The sequence below is a fragment of the Orcinus orca genome, chromosome 6, assembly GCF_937001465.1.
Source record: "Orcinus orca chromosome 6, mOrcOrc1.1, whole genome shotgun sequence".
NCBI lineage: Eukaryota > Metazoa > Chordata > Mammalia > Artiodactyla > Delphinidae > Orcinus > Orcinus orca.
In genome coordinates this window covers 32,917,842-32,935,911 of record NC_064564.1, presented here as the reverse complement: position 1 = coordinate 32,935,911, position 18,070 = coordinate 32,917,842, and the positions used below count along the sequence as shown (strand labels likewise).

Here is an 18,070-nt window from a genome sequence, read left to right as displayed (position 1 = left end):
ACAGAAAACTTAAACAAGAGTATAAACCAAATGGACCTAACAGACACATATATACACAGCTCTCTACCCAAAGACAGTAAATTACAGATTTTTCTCAAGTGTACGTGAAACATTTCCAGAATAGCCATATGTTAGGCCACAAAACAATTCTTAATAAAAATTAAAACTACTGAAATCATACAATGAATCTTTTTCCATCACAATGGGATAAAAGTGGAAATCAGTAACAGAAGGGAAACAAAAATTCACAAATATGTGGAAATTAAACAGCACGCTTTTAAGCAACCGATGGGTCAAGGAAGAAATTACAAGAGAAACTACAAAATACCTTGAGACCAAAGAAAAAAACTACATAATAGCAAACCTTACGGGATGGAGCACAAGCAGTGATGAGAGGGAAATTTATAGCTGTAAAGGCTTACATTAAAACAGAATAAAGATCTCATATCCACAATCTAACATTTTCCTTAAAGAAGTAGAAAAAGCTTAACCCAAGGCCAGCAGATGGGAAAAATAATAAATATTACAGCATACATAAACAAAACAGAAAAACAACATTGAAAGTCAATGAAACCAGGAGTTAGTTACTAGAAAAGATCAACACGTACCTCAAGATGGACACAGAAGAGACTCCTGAATTTCCCTCCTTCCATGGATGCACTGAATATACAGCTATACACAGATCAATTCCCTCTGAAAGATATCAAGAAACTAACTTTAGTGACTCCGACACATTGGGAAACTGAGAAAATACCCACTCAGAAATGTGTAGGAAAGGATGAGACACACTCTTACTATAAACCCCACCCAAGAACAGCACCTTATAATCTTTCTGAAACCACCAACTTCTAGCCTCTTCCCAATTAGTGCAGTGTTTGCACCACATTTCTAATGTCCCAGATTTTAAGGCTGCCGCCTGAGGGATGGGCCCCCAAATCATCTAGCTCTGAGAGCCAAAAGGGCTTCCCTTCACAAGTCCCATGATATTATAGCAAACAAATAAGCAGTTTTTACAAGGTGCTTGAGCACTCCCTCTGGCTATCTCCCCAAATGCAGAGCAGAGGGAACACACACAAATGCTTATCTCCCAATTTCTTCCTGGAGGGTGTTGGACTACATACTTTCCCACCTACTGTCTGAGGGTCCAGCTTCTAATCAGCTTGCATTTCAGCTGACTGGAATCCTGCCCAGAGCCCAAAAGAGCCAGTGGGTACTTACTCTGCCCTCTCCCCCCAGCTTCCTTCAACAATAAAGCCAAATCTCCTGCATGTCCCTGGAGGAAGCTTGTCTACACATTTAGAACCCTGACATTTAAAACTGCCACCTGAGGGATGGACCCCCAAATAACCTACCTCTGAAAGTCAATTGGGCTTGCATTCCTGAGCACCACAGTACTATAGCAAACAAAGAAGAAGTTTTTAAATGTATGCATGAGGATTTCCCATATCTATACACCCAGACCCAGCATGGAGGGAGATGACAAAAACATGCCCATCTCCCAGCAAGAATGTTTCTCCCTGGAAGGAAGTTGTATATTTTTCTAGCTGCTGCCTGTGGTTCTGGCTTCCAGTTAGTCTGCATGTGGAAGCTCACGGGGATCCATTTGGGAGCCTGGTAAAGCTGGTGAGCATGTCCCCTGCTATCTCCCCCAGCTCCAAGTAAGACCAAATTTTTATCTTCTCTCCTGGAAGGAGCTTGTCCACACATCTAGCACACCAGTTTTCAACTGCCACCTAAGGGACTAGCCCCCAATTCACCTAGCTCTGGGAGCTGAAAGGGCTCAGCCTTCATGAGTGCCTGGGACCGCTAAAAACAAAGGCTGTTTTACTTGGACAGAGAAGCATTCAGAGTAATTATTTCCCTTGGCTCAGTGCAGAGTGAGGAAGAAGAAACTCTTCCAGCTCTGAATTCTTCTTCATAGGGGCTAGACTACATATGTCATATTCTGACTTTTCCAGCTCCTGCCTGTTAATTGGGCTTCCAATTAACCTGCATCAGGTAGTTAAAGCAGCAGGAAACTGGCAGTTGTTCAGAAGCCTAAACAGGCATATGAGCATTAACCACATCGTTGAGCACACTGATGGGTCTTGGAACACCCTCAACTGCTGGAAGTCACTAACAACAAAGACAATGATTTCAACAACTAGGCCAGGCTGATTAAGGAGGTTCATATCCTACACAAGACAGATTAAACTGGGAAAAGGGGCTGTTTTATACAGAAACCAACACAGAGAGTCAAGGAAAGTAAAGAAATGGGGATGTTTCAAACAAATAAACAGATCTCTAGGAGCTGACCTTAATGAAGTGGATATAAGTAATTACCCAACAGAGTTCAGAATAATGGTAATAAAGATGCTGACGTCAGGAGAATAAAGCATGAGCAAAGTGTGAGTTTCAACAAAGAGACAGAAAATATTAAGAAGTACCAAACAGAAATCATAGATTTCAAGAATAAATGAACTGAAAAATTCAATACAGGGCTTCACAAGCAGACTAGACCAAATGGAAGAAAGAATCAGACAAGGCAGTGGAAGTTATCTAATCAAAAGAGCAAAAAGAAAGAAGAATAGAAAAAAGTGAAGATCGCATAAGGGACACCAGTAAGTGGATCAATATATGCATTAGAGGTCTTCAAGAAAGAGAAAGAAAGAAAGGGCAGAGAGAATATTCAAAGAAATAATGCCTAAAAACTTCCCTAATGTGGGGAAACAAAGAGATATCCAGATCGAGGAAGCCCAAAACTCTCCAAAGAAGATTAATCCAAAGAGACCTACACATAGACACAATATAATGAAATTATCAGAAATTAAAGACAGAATCGTAAAAGCAAGAAGACAAAAGCCACTTGTTTATACATGGGAATCCCCATAAGATTAACAGATTTTTCAGCAAAATATTGCAGCCCACAAGGAAGGATATATTCAAAGTGTGCAAAGAAAAAAAAACTGCCAAGAATGCTCTATCCAGCAAACTTGTCCTTTAGAATTGGAGAGACAGAGTTTTCATAAACAAAGAAAAGCTGAAGGAGTTTATACAAAAGTTGTTCAAAGGAGTCCTTCAATCTGAAATGAAAGCGTGTTAATTAATTAGGAACATGAAAACACATGAAAGTATAAAACTCATAGGCCAAAAGATAGTTCAGAATACTCTAAGATGGTGATGGGTAAATCTCTTATAACTTTAGTATAAAAGTTAAAGACAAGAACAACTATCACTGCAATAATTTTTTAATGGATTCACAATATAAAATGATGTGAATTGTGACATCAAAGCATAAAATAAGGAGAGTGTAAAATTGTAGTGCTTTTGTATGGATTCAAAATTAAGTTATCACCTTAAAATAGTCTGTCATAACTCTAAGAGATTGGATGAAAGGCTCACGATAACAAAGAATCAAAACCTTTAGTAGATACCCAAAAAACAGAGACAAAAATCAAAGCATAACACAACAAAATTATCAATTCACAAAGAAAGACAGCAAGAAAAGAAGAAAGGAGTAAAAGAATGACAAAAAATCCAGGAAACAATTAATATGATGGAATTAGTAAGTCCTTCCCTGTCAATGATTCCTCTATATGCAAATGAATTAAATTCTCCCACTAAAAGACACAGAGTGGTTTTATGAATTTAATAAGAAGACCCAACTGTCTGCTGATAACAAGAGTCTCATTTCAGCTTTAGTGACACACTTACACTGAAAGTAAAGGGATGGAAAAAGACATTCTATTCAAATGGAAACCAAAAGAGAGCAGTGGTAGCTATACTTACATGAACTTGAAGTCAAATACTGTAACAAAAGACAAAGAAGGTCATTATATAAAGATAAGGAGTAAATTTACTTATAAGAGGACATACAATTATGCATTTTTATTCCTGCACTATCAGAGCACCCTAATTATATATAAAGCAAATAGTAACTAACCTGAAGGCGGAAATAGGCAGCAAATCAGTATTTCGGGACTTCAATACCCCATTTTCATCAATGGCTAGATCATCATCCAAAAAGAAAATCAATAAGGAGACATTGGACTTAAACTACACATAATACCAGATGGACCTAACAGACATATGCAGAACAGAAGAATACACATTCTTCCCAAGCATACATGGAATACTCTCCATGATACATCATCTGTTAGGTCATAATATAACTGAAATCACTGTATCGTTTCCGACTACAATGGTATGACACTAAAATACATTATAGGAGGAAATCCAGAAATATCACAAATATGTGTAGTTTAAACAACAGACTCCTGAACAAAAGAGTTGAAGAAGAAATCAAAGGGCAATTGACAAGATATTTTGAGACAAATGAAAATGAAACACAATGTACTAAAACTTATGAGCTGCAGCAAAAACAGTTGTAAGAGGGATGTGTATAATGATAAAAGTCTACATTAAGACAAAAGAAAGATCTAAAATAAACAACCTAAAAAAAACAACTAAAAAAAGTAAAAGAACTAAACAACATATTAAGCGTAATGTGATCAGAAGGAAGGAAAAAAATTTAGGGCAGATATAAATGAAACAGGGACTAGAAATACAACAGACGACCACTGAAAGTAAGAGCTGGTTTTTTAAAGGTTAGAAAAAAAAAAAAAGATGTGCAAGCCTTTAGCTAGACTAACTAGGCAAAAAAGAAAATACTCAATATTGTCAGAAGTGAAAGGGGATATATTACCACGCATAACAACAAAGATAAAGGATCAGAAGAAATTACTATGAGCAATTTTATGCCAACAAATTAGATAACCTAGAAGAAATGGATAAATTCCTAGAAACATACAACCTACCAAGAATGAATCATAAGGAAATAGAACATATGAACAAATTACAAGTAAGGAGTTTGAATCAGTAAATAATAAACCTCTCAACCAAAAATAGTTCCAAGACCAGATGGCTTCACTGGTAAATTCTACCAACACTTTAAAGAAATTAACCATTCTATCTCAAATTCTTCCAAAGAACTGAAGAGGAGGGAAAACTTCCAAACTCATTTCAAAAGGCCAATATTACCCTGTTACCAAAGCCAGGCAAGCATACTACAAGAAAATAAAATCAATGCTCAACATCCTTGATGAATACAGATGCCAAAATCCTCAACAAAATATTACCAAACAAACTTCAACAGCACATTACAAGAATCATACACCATGACCAAACAGGTTTATTCCTGGGATGCAAAGATGGTTCATCACATGTAAATCAATAAATGTGATATAGCACATTAATAAAATGAGGGATAAATCATATGATCAGCAACTATGAAAAAAGTGAACATTATTTCATGATAATAACTCAGCAAACTGAATGGATACAAAAACAAGACCCATATATATGCTGTCTACAAGAGACCCACTTCAGACATAGGGACACATACAGACTGAAAGTGAGGGGATGGAAAAAGATATTCCATGCAAATGGAAATCAAAAGAAAGCTGGAGTAGCTATACTCATATCAGATAAAATAGACTTTAAAATACAGAATGTTATAAGAGACAAGGAAGGACACTACATACTGATCAAGGGATCAATCCAAGAAGAAAATATAACAATTGTAATATATATGCACCCAACATAGGAGCGCCTCAATACATAAGGCAACTGCTAACAGTTCTAAAAGAGAAAATCGACCGTAACACAATAATAGTGGGGGACTTTAACACAACACTTACACCAATGGACAGATAACAGAAAATTAAGTAAACAGAAGCTTTAAATGACACAATAGGCCAGATAGAGTTAATTGATATTTATATGAGATGCCATACCAAAACTGCAGATTCAACTTTCAAGTATGCACGGAACATTCCCCAGGACAGATCACATCTTGGGTCTCAAATCAAGCCTCAGTAAATTTAAGAAAATTGAAAACATATGAAGCATCCTTCCTGACCACAATGCTATAAGATTAGAAATCAAGTACAGGGAAAAAAACATAAAAAGCACAATCACTTGGAGGCTAAACAATATGTTACAAAATAACCAAGAGATAACTGAAGAAATAAAAGAGGAAATCAGAAAATACCTAGATACAAATGACAATGAAAACACGACAATCCAAAACCTATGGGATGCAGCAAAAGCAGTTCTAAGAGGGAAGTTTATAGCTATACAAGCCTACCTCAAGAGAAAGAAAAATCTGAAATAAACAATCCAACGTTACACCTAAAGGCACTAGAGAAAGAAGAACAAACAAAACACAAAGTTAGCAGGAGGAAAGAAATCATGAAGATCAGAGCAGAAATAAATGAAATAGAAACAAAGAAAACAATAACAAAGATCAACGAAACTGAAAGCAGGTTCTTTAAGAAGATAAACAAAATTAATGAACCATTAGCCAGACTCATCAAGAAAAAGAGGGAGAGGACTAAAATCAATAAAATTAGAAATGAAAAAGAAGTTACAACAGACACTGCAGAAATACAGAGGATGATAAGAGATTACTACAAACAACTATATGCCAATAAAATAGACAACCTGGGAGAAATGGACAAATTCTTAGAGAGCTATAACCTTCCAAAAGTGAACCAGGAATAAATAGAAAATATGAACAGACCAATCACAAGTAATGAAATTGAAACTGTGATTAAAAATTTTGCAACAAACAAAAGTCCAGGACCAGATGGCTTCATACGTGAATTCTATCAAACACTTGGAGAAGAGCTGACACCCATCCTTCGCAAACTCTTCCAAAAAATTGCAGAGGCAGGAAAACTCCTAAACTCATTCTATGAGGCCACCATAACCCTGATACCAAAACCAGACAAAGATACAACAAAAAAAAGAAAATTACAGACCAATATCAATGATGAATATAGATGCAAATGCTCAAGAAAATACTAGCAAAGAGAATTGAACAATACACTAAAGAATCATGCACCATGATTAAGTGGGATTTATCCCAGGGATGCAAAAATTCTTCAATATATGCAAATCAATCAATGTCATATGCCATAATAACAAACTGAAGAATAAAAACCATATGATCATCTCAATAGATGCAGAAAAAGCTTTTGACAAAATTCAACACCCATTTATGATAAAAACTCTCCAGAAAGTGGGCATAGAGGGAATCTACCTCAAAATAATAAAGGCCATATATGACAAACCCACAGAAAACATCATTCTCAATGGTGAAAAACTGAAAGCATTTCCTCTAAGATAACGAACGAGACAAGGATGTCCACGCTCACAACTATTATGCAACACAGTTCTGGAAGACCTAGCCACAGCAATCAGAGAAGAAAAAGAAATAAAAGGAATACAAATTGGAAAAGAAGAAGTAAAACTGTCACTCTTTGCAGATCTCTATACATAGAGAATCCTAAAAATGCCACCAGAAAACTACTGGATCTAATCAATGAATTTGGTAAAGTTGCAGGATACAAAATTAATGCACAGAAATCTCTTTCATTCCTGTACACTAATGATAAAAAATCTGGAACAGAAATTATGGAAACACTCCCATTTACCATTGCAAGAAAAAGAATAAAATACCTAGGAATAAACCTACCTATGGAAACAAAAGACCTGTATGCAGAAAACTATTAGACACTGAAGAAAGAAATTAAAGATGATACCAAAGTTGGAGAGATATACCATGTTCTTGGATTGGAAGAATCAATATTGTGAAAATGACTATACTACCCAAAACAATCTACAGATTCAATGCAATCCCTATCAAATAACCAATGGCATTTTTTACGGAACTAGAACAAAACATCTTAAAATTTGTATGGAGTCACAAAAGACCCCAAATAGCCAAAGCACTCTTGAGAGGAAAAAACGGAACTGGAGGAATGAGACTCCCTGACTTCAGACTATACTACAAAGCTAAAGTAATCAAGACAATATGGTACTGGCACAAAAAGAGAAACATAGATCAATGGAACAAGATAGAAAGCCCATAGATAAACCCACGCACCTATGGTCAACTAATCTATGACAAAGGAGTCAAAGATATACAATGGAGAAAACACAGTCTCTTCAATAAGTGGTTCTGGGAACACTGGACAGCTACATGTAAAAGAATGGAATTAGAACACTCCCTAACACCATACACAAAAATAAACTCAAAATGGTTTCGAGACCTAAATGTAAGACCGGACACTATAAAACTGTTAGAAGAAAAGATAGGAAGAACACTCTTTGACATAAATCACAGCAAGATCTTCTTTGCTCCACCTCCTAGAGTAATGGAAATAAAAACAAAAATAAACAAATGGGACCTAATGAAACTTCAAAGCTTTTGCACAGCAAAGGAAACCATAAACAAGACAAAAATACAACCCTCAGAACGGGAGAAAATATTTGCAAACGAATCAACGGACAAAGGATTAATGTCCAAAATATATAAACAGCTCATGCAACTCAATATCAAACAAACAAACAACCCAATCCAAAAATGGGCAGAAGACCTAGACATTTCTCCAAACAAGACATACAGATGGGCAAGAAGCACATGAAAAGCGCTCAACATCACTAATTATTAGAGAAATGCAAATCAAAACTACAAGGAGTTATCACCTCACAGCAGTTAGAATGGGCATCATCAGAAAATCTACAAACAACAAATGCTGGAGAGGGTGTGGAGAAAAGGGAAGCCTCTTGCACTGTTGGTGGGAATGTAAATAGATACAGCCAATATGGAGAACAGTATGGAGGTTCCTTAAAAAACTAAAAATAGAATTACCATATGATCCAGCAATCCCAGTACTTGGCATATACCCAGAGAAAACCATAATCCAAAAAGACACACGCACCCCAGTTCACTGCAGCACTACTGACAATAGCCTGGTCATGTAAACAACGTAAATGCCCATCGACAGATGAATGGATAAAGAAGATGTGGTAAATATATACAATGGAATGTTACTCAGCCATAAAAAGGAATAAAATTGAGTCATTTGTTGAGACGTGGATGGATCTACAGACTGTTGTACAAAGTGAAGTAAGTCAGAAAGAGAGAAACAAATATCATATATTAACGCATGTATGTGTAACCTAGACAAATGGTACAGATGAACCGGTTTGCCGGGCAGAAGTTGACACACACATGTAGAGAACAAATGTATGGACACCAAGGGGGGAAAACCGCAGTGGGCTGGGATGGTAGTGTGCTGAATTGGGCGACTGGGATTGATGTGTATACACTGATGTGTATAAAATTGATGAGTAATAAGAACCTGCAGTATAAAAAAACAAACAAAAAAACAACTAATACTAAACTTTCTTTGGGTTATTTGTATGGAAATATGTTAATATAAATGTTTCAGACATTACATGAAATTTCTAAAAATCTTATATGTTCTGGTATAATGTTACAAGTCATAATTCTAGTTATTACTTTAAAATGTATATCTCAGCAATAACTAAATTTCCTTGTCAATTGCATTATTATGAACTTTCATCAAATATTTAACTGTGGTCATTTTTAAGTCTTTTGTCATTTGCAGACAGTTCTGGGTGTACTCTGATGCTTTCACAAAAATGATCCTATAAAAGGGTTTCATATTCAAGGCATTCATGGAGAAGACTCTGACAAGTACAGGTTTCTGGTAACTGACTATACTGCTGAATTGAAGGAATAAGCATTTTCAGAACTCTAGTGTAAAACTGATGAATTCATATAAGATGAAAAATATTAATTACATGGGACTGAGTGAACTGATGAGGACGACTATAATTTTTTTTTTTTTTTTTGTGGTACGTGGGCCTCTCACTGTTGTGGCCTCTCCCATTGTGGAGCACAGGCTCCAGATGCACAGGCTCAGCGGCCATGGCTCATGGACCCAGCTGCTCCCCGGCATGTGGGATCTTCCCGGACCAGGGCACGAACCCGTGTCCCCTGCATCGGCAGGCGGAATCTCAACCACTGTGCCACCAAGGAAGCCCTTTTATAACTTTGTTTGAATAAAAAAAAAAAATCCCACAAAGACTCAGAGGCAAAAAATATACAAATCAATTTTCACTGCAAAGTAAAGGAGCCGTTACAGTGGAAGTTTACTGGACTGAATGTCAATATTATGACATAGTATGAGTGTGTTTCGTGTTTGGTAATTGCAATCATTGTTGCTTTTGTTGTGGTCATCCATTTACAATGCTTGGTGTCAGTTTATGTCTTGTAAAAATAAAATACAGTGTGTGTGAAAAAAAAACTCAGCAATTTATGTATAGATGTAATGTACATTATCATAATAACGGCCATATATGATAAGATTACAGCTAACATCACACGCAATAGTGAGAAGCTGAAATAAGGAACAGCATCCTCTAAGATCAGGAGCAAGACAAGGATGCAACTCTCAGCACCTTCATTCACCATATGACTGTAAGTCCTAGCCAGAGGAATTAAGCAAGTAAAACGAATAAAACGCATCCAAATTTTAAAGTTATAAGTTAAATAAGTCTGTTTGCAGATGACATGATATTATATGTGGGAAACCCTAAACACACTGCAAAAAAAAAAACCTGTTAGAATAACTGAATTCTTTAAAGTTTCAGGATCAATATACAAAAATCAGCTGCATTTGTATACCAACGAATATCAACTAACAATGAATTATAAGAAGAAAAATTAAGAAAATAATCTCATTTGCAATAGTATGAAAAAGAGTAAAATACGTAGGAACAAATTTATCTAACGGGGTGAAAGATCTACACACTAAAAACCATAAAACACTGATGTAAGACATTGAAGAAGACACAAACAAATGGATAGATATTCTGTGTTCATGGATTGGAAGGGTTAATATTGTGAAAATGCCCATACCATCCAAAGTGACCTACAAATTCAATGCAATCTCTATCAAAATTCCAAAGCATGTTTTAAAGAAATAGAAAAAAAAATCCTAAAACTCATATGAAACCACAGAAGACTCCAAAGAGCCAAAGCAATCTTGAGAAAGAAGAACAAAACTAGAGACATCACACTTCCTGATTTCAAACTATAATACAAAGCTATAGTAATCAAATAAGTACTGCATTGGCATAAAACAGAAACACAGATCAACAAAAATGAATCGAGAGCTCAAAAATAAACCCATGCATATATAGTCAATTAGTTTTCAGCAGAGAAGTCAAGAATAAACAATGGGAAAAGGAGAGTCTCTCCAATAAACGGTTTTTGGGGAAACTGCATTGCCACGTGGAAAAGTCACCTTACGCCAGATATTAAAAAAACCTCAAGATTAATTAAAGACATGAACATAGGACCTGATCCTTAAAATTCTTAGTAGAAAATATAGGGGGTAAGCTCCTTGCCACTAATCTCATCAATGTTCTTTTGGATTTGACACCAAAAGCAAAGGCAACAAAACAAAAATGTACAAGTGGGACTACATGAAACGAAAAAGGTTCTGAACCGCAAAGGTAACTATTAACAAAATGAAAAAGCAACCTATGGAGTGTGAGAAAATATCTGCAAATCACTTATCTAAAAAGAAGTTAATAACCAAAGTATACAAGGAGCTCATACAAATCAGTAGCAAAAACACCATATAACACAATTTAAAAATTGGCAAAGGACCTAAAAAGACATTTTCCCAAAGATGACAAATATTTGGGCAACAGGTATATGAAAAGGTGATTCACATCACCAATCATCAGGGAAATGCAAATCAAAACCACAATGAGATATCACCTCACACCTGTTAGTATGTGTATTATAAAAAAGACAAGAGATAAATGTCGGTGAGGATGTGGAGAAAAGGGAATCTGTGTGCACTGTTGTTGGGAATGTAAATTGGTTCAACCAGCACTGAAAGCAGTATGGAGATTCCTCAAGAAAATAAAATTAGAATACCATGTGATCCAGCAATTCCACTTCTGGTCATATAGCAAAAAGAAACAATATTTTTTAGGAATTCCCTGGCTGTCCAGTGGTTAGGACTTCGTGCTCTCACTGATGAGGGGAGGGCCCGGGTTCAACCCATGGTTGGGGAACTAAGATCCCACAAGCCACGTGGTACGGGAAAAAAACAAAAACAAAAAAACCTTTGAAATGTTATTCACAGTAATAGTATGGAAAGAACCTGCCTGTCTCTAATAGATGAATGGATAAACAAATTCTGATACACACACACACAAATATACATACATAACATACACAATGGGATATTATTCAGCCTTAAAGTAAATCCTGACACTTGCAAGAACATGAATGAGCCTGGAGAACATTATGCTAAGTGAAATAAGCCTGATGGAGAAAAGACAAATGCTGCATGGTATCACTTATGTGTGGAATCTAAAAAAAAAAGTTGGAATCATAGAAACATAGAGCAGAAATTGTTGCCTGCAGTTGGGCAAGGGGGGAAATGGGAACACACTGGTAAATGGATACAAATTTTCAGTTATAACATGAGGGATAAAATGAAGGAATAAGGTCTGAGGAGCTAATGTATAACAATGGTGACTAACTGATGACGCTGTATTCCGTAACCGAAAATTTCTGAGAGAGTAGAATTTGTGTCCTCACACACAAAAAGTAAATATATGACAGGTGATGGGTATGTTAATTAACTTGATTGCGAGAATCCTTTTACAATATATACGTATATCAAATAATCACGTTATACGTTTTAGATATATTATAGTTTTGTCAGTTATGCCTCAAAATAGCTGTAAAAAGAGGAAAACGATCAACAAAATTGACAAAACTAGTTAGACTATTAAAAAAAGAGATAAGAACAAAATATGTAAAATCAGAAATGAAGAAAGGGACATTACTACCAATTTTGTAGAGAGAAAAAGGCTTAAAATAGAGTACTATTAACAGTTGTATACCAACTAATTTGATAACTTAGATGAAATGAACACATTCCTAGAAACACACATCCTACCAAGAAATACAAAATCTGAACAGACTACAAGTTAAGATATGGAATCACTTATCAAACATCTTCCAACAACTGAATGCCCAGCACCAGGTATCTTCATGGTGAATTCTACCAACTATTTAAAGCAGAATTAACACCAATCCTTCTCGAGCTCTTCCAAACAACTTAAGAGGAGAGAATTTATTTTCACTCATTCTATGAGGTAAACATTACATCAATTACAAATCTAAGGACACTACAAGAAAAGTACCCTAAAGACCAATATCCCTTATGAATACTGATGCAAAAATCCTTTAAAAAATAAGAGCCAGGGGCTTCCCTGGTGGCACAGTGGTTGAGAGTCCGCCTGCTGATGCAGGGGTCACGGGTTCGTGCCCCAGTCCGGGAAGATCCCACATGCCGCGGAGCGGCTGGGCCCGTGAGCCATGGCCGCTGAGCCTGCGCGTCCGGAGCCTGTGCTCCGCAACGGGAGAGGCCACAACAGTGAGAGGCCTGCGTACCGCAAAAAAAAAAAAAAAAAAAAAATAATAATAAGAGCCAGTACAGCCCATTATAAGGATTATACATCATGACCAAATGGGATTTATTCTTGCAAGGCAAGGTTGGTTCAACATATGAAAATCAATCAATGTAGTACAGCACATAAACAGTTTGAAGGGACTAAACTCCATGTGATCATCTTCATTGATGCAGAAAAAACATTTGATAAAATTCAGTGCCATTTTATGATTAGAAAAAAACCCTCAACAAACCAGGAATATAAGTTGATGACTTCAACATAATAAAGGTCACAGATAGAAAACCAACAGCTATTATATTCAGTGGTGAAATCTTTCTCCCTAAGATCAGAAACAAAGGAAGGATGCCTGTTGTCACCACTACTATTCAACACAGTACTGGAATTCCTAGCCAAATAAATCAGGCAACATATAAAATAAAAGGCATCTAAATTGGAAAGGAAGAAATAAAATTATATTTGTTCAGAGACAACACACATGCACCAAAAAGAACCTGTTAGAATTAATAAATGAATTTAGAAAAGTTGCCAGATACAAAATCAATACTCAAAAATCAGTTGTGTCTCTATACACTAACAATGAAAAGTTTGAAAAGGAATGTAAAAAAAAAAAATAGCATTTAAAATATCATGAAATATAGTAAAAGATGAGGAATAACTTAACCAGGGGGACAAAAGACATGTACATTGAGAACTAGAAAACATTGCTGAAGGAAATTAATGAAAACACCAATAAATGTAAAGCCATCTTGTGTTCACAGATTGGAAGACTTAATGTTGTTAATATGTCAACACGACTTAAAGGGATGTACAGATTAAATGCAATCTCTTTAAACATCACAGTGAGGTTTTTTCAGAAGTAGAAAAATTCATCCTAAAGTTCACATGGAATTTAAAGGGCCTGAATAGTTAAAATAATGTGTAAAAAGAAGAAAATTTGAAGTTTCAAATTTCTTGATTTCAAAACCTACTACAAAACCACAGTAATCAAAATAGTACCGGCATAAACACACATATAGGAAGGAGAATAGGCCAGTGGAATAAAAGAGAAACCCAGAAGTAAACCTGTATATACATCACCAAATGATTTTCAACAGGAGTGCCAAGACCACCTAATGGGGAAAGGATAGCAATTTCAACAAATGGTACTGGGAAAAAAAATATCCACATTCAAAAGAATGACAGTAGACACTTACCTTACATCACGTACAGAAATTAACTCAGTGAATCAAAGACCTAAATGTGAGACCTCAAACTATAAAACTCTTAGAAGAAAGTGTTGGGAAGGAAACCATGACATGAAATTTGGCAAAGAGTTCTTGAATATGACAGCAAAAGTGGAGGTAATAAAATAAATAAATAAACTAGGTATTCAAAATTTAAAAATACTTCTTTCATCAAAAAATGAAACGAACCTGCTGAATGGGAGAAAATATTTGCAAATCCTATAGCTGATAAGGTTAATATCTGGTATGTATACACTTGTACACTGTTGGTGGGTATGTAAAATGGTGCACACAGAAATGTAAACAGTATGGTGGTTCCTCAAAACATTAAAAATAGAATTACCATATGATCCCATAATTCAACTTCCTATTAAATACTCAAAAAGAATTGAAATTATGAACTTGAAGAGTTATGTGTTCACCCATGTTCATAGCAGAATTATTCACTATAGGCAAAAGCTGAAAAAACTCAAGGGTCCATTGAGGGATGAAGGGATACACAAAATGTGGTCTATACAAACAATAAGTCAATATTCGGTCTTAAAAAGGAAGGGAATTCTGACACATGCTACAACATGGATCAACCTTCAGGCATTACGCTAAGTAAAATAAGCCAGTCACAAGAGGACAAATACTGTATGATCACACTTATATGAAGTACATAGAGTAATCAAATTCACAGAGACAGAAAGTACAGTGGTGGTTTCTGGGGGTGAGGGGGCAAGGTAAATGGAGAGTTGTTGTTTCATGAGTACAGACTATTATCGTTTTGCAAGATGAAAAGTTCTGTGGATGGATGATGGTAATGATAGCATGGCAGTGTAAATATATTTCATGCTTCTGGCCTGCACTCTTAAATTGTTAAGATGATAAATTTTATGTTATGTATATTTTACCAGAATTTTTTTAAATAAAGGAAAATTAAGACACTCATATGAAGAAACACTGAAGAAGTTCATTACTAGTAGGTCTGCTCAATAAGAACTGTTAAAGGAATCCTTCAGGCTGAAATGAAACGTAACTTGAAACTATGTGAAGCATTAAAGAACAATGGTAAAGGTAACTACACTAAGTTTAAACGGCCAACACATTTGCATTTAGGGTTTGTAACGTCTCTTTTCAAAATGTGATTTAAAAGACAAATATATAAAATAGTTATTATAAGGTTATTAATGGGCACACAATACATAAGGATGTAATTTGTGACAAGTGCCATGTAAACGAGGATGCAGGATGTAAATAAGCAGAATTTTTGTTATTATTAAATGAAAATGTTATTAATTCAAATTTGTTTTTTCATAAAATTAAGATGCTTACATTAACCCCTAGGATAAGCACTAAAAAAAATACCTCAAAAATATACAGAAAAGAAATAAGAAGAGAATCAAAATGGTAAACTAGGAAAAACATCAATCAAAAAGAATGTAATAGTGAAGGAAGTGAAGAACAAAAAGGATATAAGATATCTAGAAAATAAATAGTGTAGCAGTAGAAGTAAGTTCAAAGGGCTCAATATAGGATCAACACAAAGAAGACTACACCCAATCACGATATAATCAACTTCTTAAATGTGAGGTACAAGGAGAGAATATTGAAAGGAACAAGAGAAAAATGACTTGGCACCTATGAGGGAATTCCCAGAAAACAATTTGTGAATATCTCAGCAGAAACCTTACAGACCAGGAGAGAGTTGGATGATATATTCAAAGTACTGAAAAAAAAAAACAACAACCTGTGAGCAAAAATGACCATACCTAGCAAAATTATGCTTTAAACATAAAGGAGAGATAAAGTTAACAAAATCTAAGTGAGTTCATCACTACTAGACCTGCCTTATAAGAAACGCTTAATGAAGATCACTTTGAAATGAAAACATGTTAACAGAAATGCAAAAGCAAACAGAAGCATAAATTTCAATGTTAAACTCATACACACACACACACACAAATATAGCATAATAACACTGTAATGGTGCCGTATAAAGTACTTTAACCCTGATATAAAAGTTAAAATTTGTTAACAATAGAAAAAGAAGGAAACTGAGTATAAGCACACAAAGTTTGGGTGGGAGTAAAAGAACAGATGTTTAGAACTACAAGATTTCTATGTAGCCTTCAGCTAACCACAAAGAAAAGGCCTAGTATAAATAAACAAAAGACAAAGAGAAAAGGATCAAAGTAAATCACTACAAAAAAAATCAAACAACAATGAAATAAAGCTACAGAGAAAGAGGACAAAACAGCTGTAAAACAGACATAAGACAATTAACAAAATAGCAATAGTAAGTCCTTACTGATTGATAATTAGTTTAATATAAATGGATTAATCTTCCCAATCAAAAGGCATAGAGTGGCTGAATGGATAAAAAAACAATATCCAACCCTATGCTGTCTACAAGAGACTCATTTTAGATGAAAAGACACATATAGGCTCAAAGTGAAAGGATGGAAAAAGATACTCCATGCAAATGGCAACCAAAACAAAATGAGAGTTCCTATATGCATGACAGACAAAATAGACATTAAGTCAAAAATTGTCTGTATAGACAAAGAAGGTTTCTATATGATAATAAAAGAGTCAACTCAACAGGAGGATATAACAATTATATATGCATCCAGCATCAGAGCACATAAAGCTCTAAAGGAAGTATCAAAATTAAATGGAGAAATTGATTGCAGGACATGAAGAGTAAGGGACTTCAATAACCCAGTTACAATAATGGATAGAACACCCAGACGGAAAATCAATCAACAAACATGACTTGAACAACACTATGGACCATATGGTCCTTACAGACATATACAAAACAGTTCATCCAACAGCAGCACATACACGTTCATTTCAAGAACACACACAACATTCTCCAGAATAGATAATATGTTAGGCCACAATAAAGTCTTAACAAATTTAAAAAGTCTGAAATAATGTCAAGTATCTTATCTGATCACAATGGTATGGAACTAGAAATCCCATAATAGTAACAGAACAGGAATATTAGGATATCCCTGGTGGCACAGTGCTTAAGAATCCACCTGCCAATGCAGGGGACATGGGTTCAATCCCTGGTAAGCAAAGATCTCACATGATGCAGAGCAACAAAGCCCGTGCACCACAACTACTGAGCCTGCGCTCTAGGGCCCACGTGCCGCAACTACTGAACCCGAGTGCTGCAAATAATGAAGCCTGCGCACCTAAAGCCTGTGCTCCGCAACAAGAAAAGCCACTGCAATCAGAAGCCCGTGCACCACAACAAAGAGTAGCCCCCGCTCACTGCAACTAGAGAAAGCCCGCATGCAGCAACGAAGACCCAACGCAGCAAAAAAATTAAATAAAAAAATATTTTTAATAAAGAAAAGAAAACAAGAAAATCTACCAATATGTGGAAAGTAAACAATATACTCTTTTCCCCCGTTCCACTTTTATTGAGATATAACTGCCACAGAGCCCTGCATAAGTTTTAGGTGTACAGTATAAAGATTTGACTT

The 18,070-nt window shown here is 35.5% G+C and overlaps 1 protein-coding gene across 3 annotated transcripts in view; it reads right to left on the bottom strand.

Annotated features, from left to right (window-relative positions):
• Nucleotides 1-18,070, bottom strand: part of FAM240B (family with sequence similarity 240 member B) — a 187,873-nt gene that overhangs the window by 41,579 nt on the left and 128,224 nt on the right. The window contains exon 3 of one of the 3 annotated variants that reach the window (XM_049711541.1): nucleotides 609-693. The exons of the other annotated variants lie outside the window; for them this stretch is intronic. The gene's annotated coding sequence lies outside the window, so the exon portion shown is untranslated. The remainder of the gene's footprint in view (nucleotides 1-608; nucleotides 694-18,070) is intronic. 3 annotated transcript variants of the gene reach the window in all.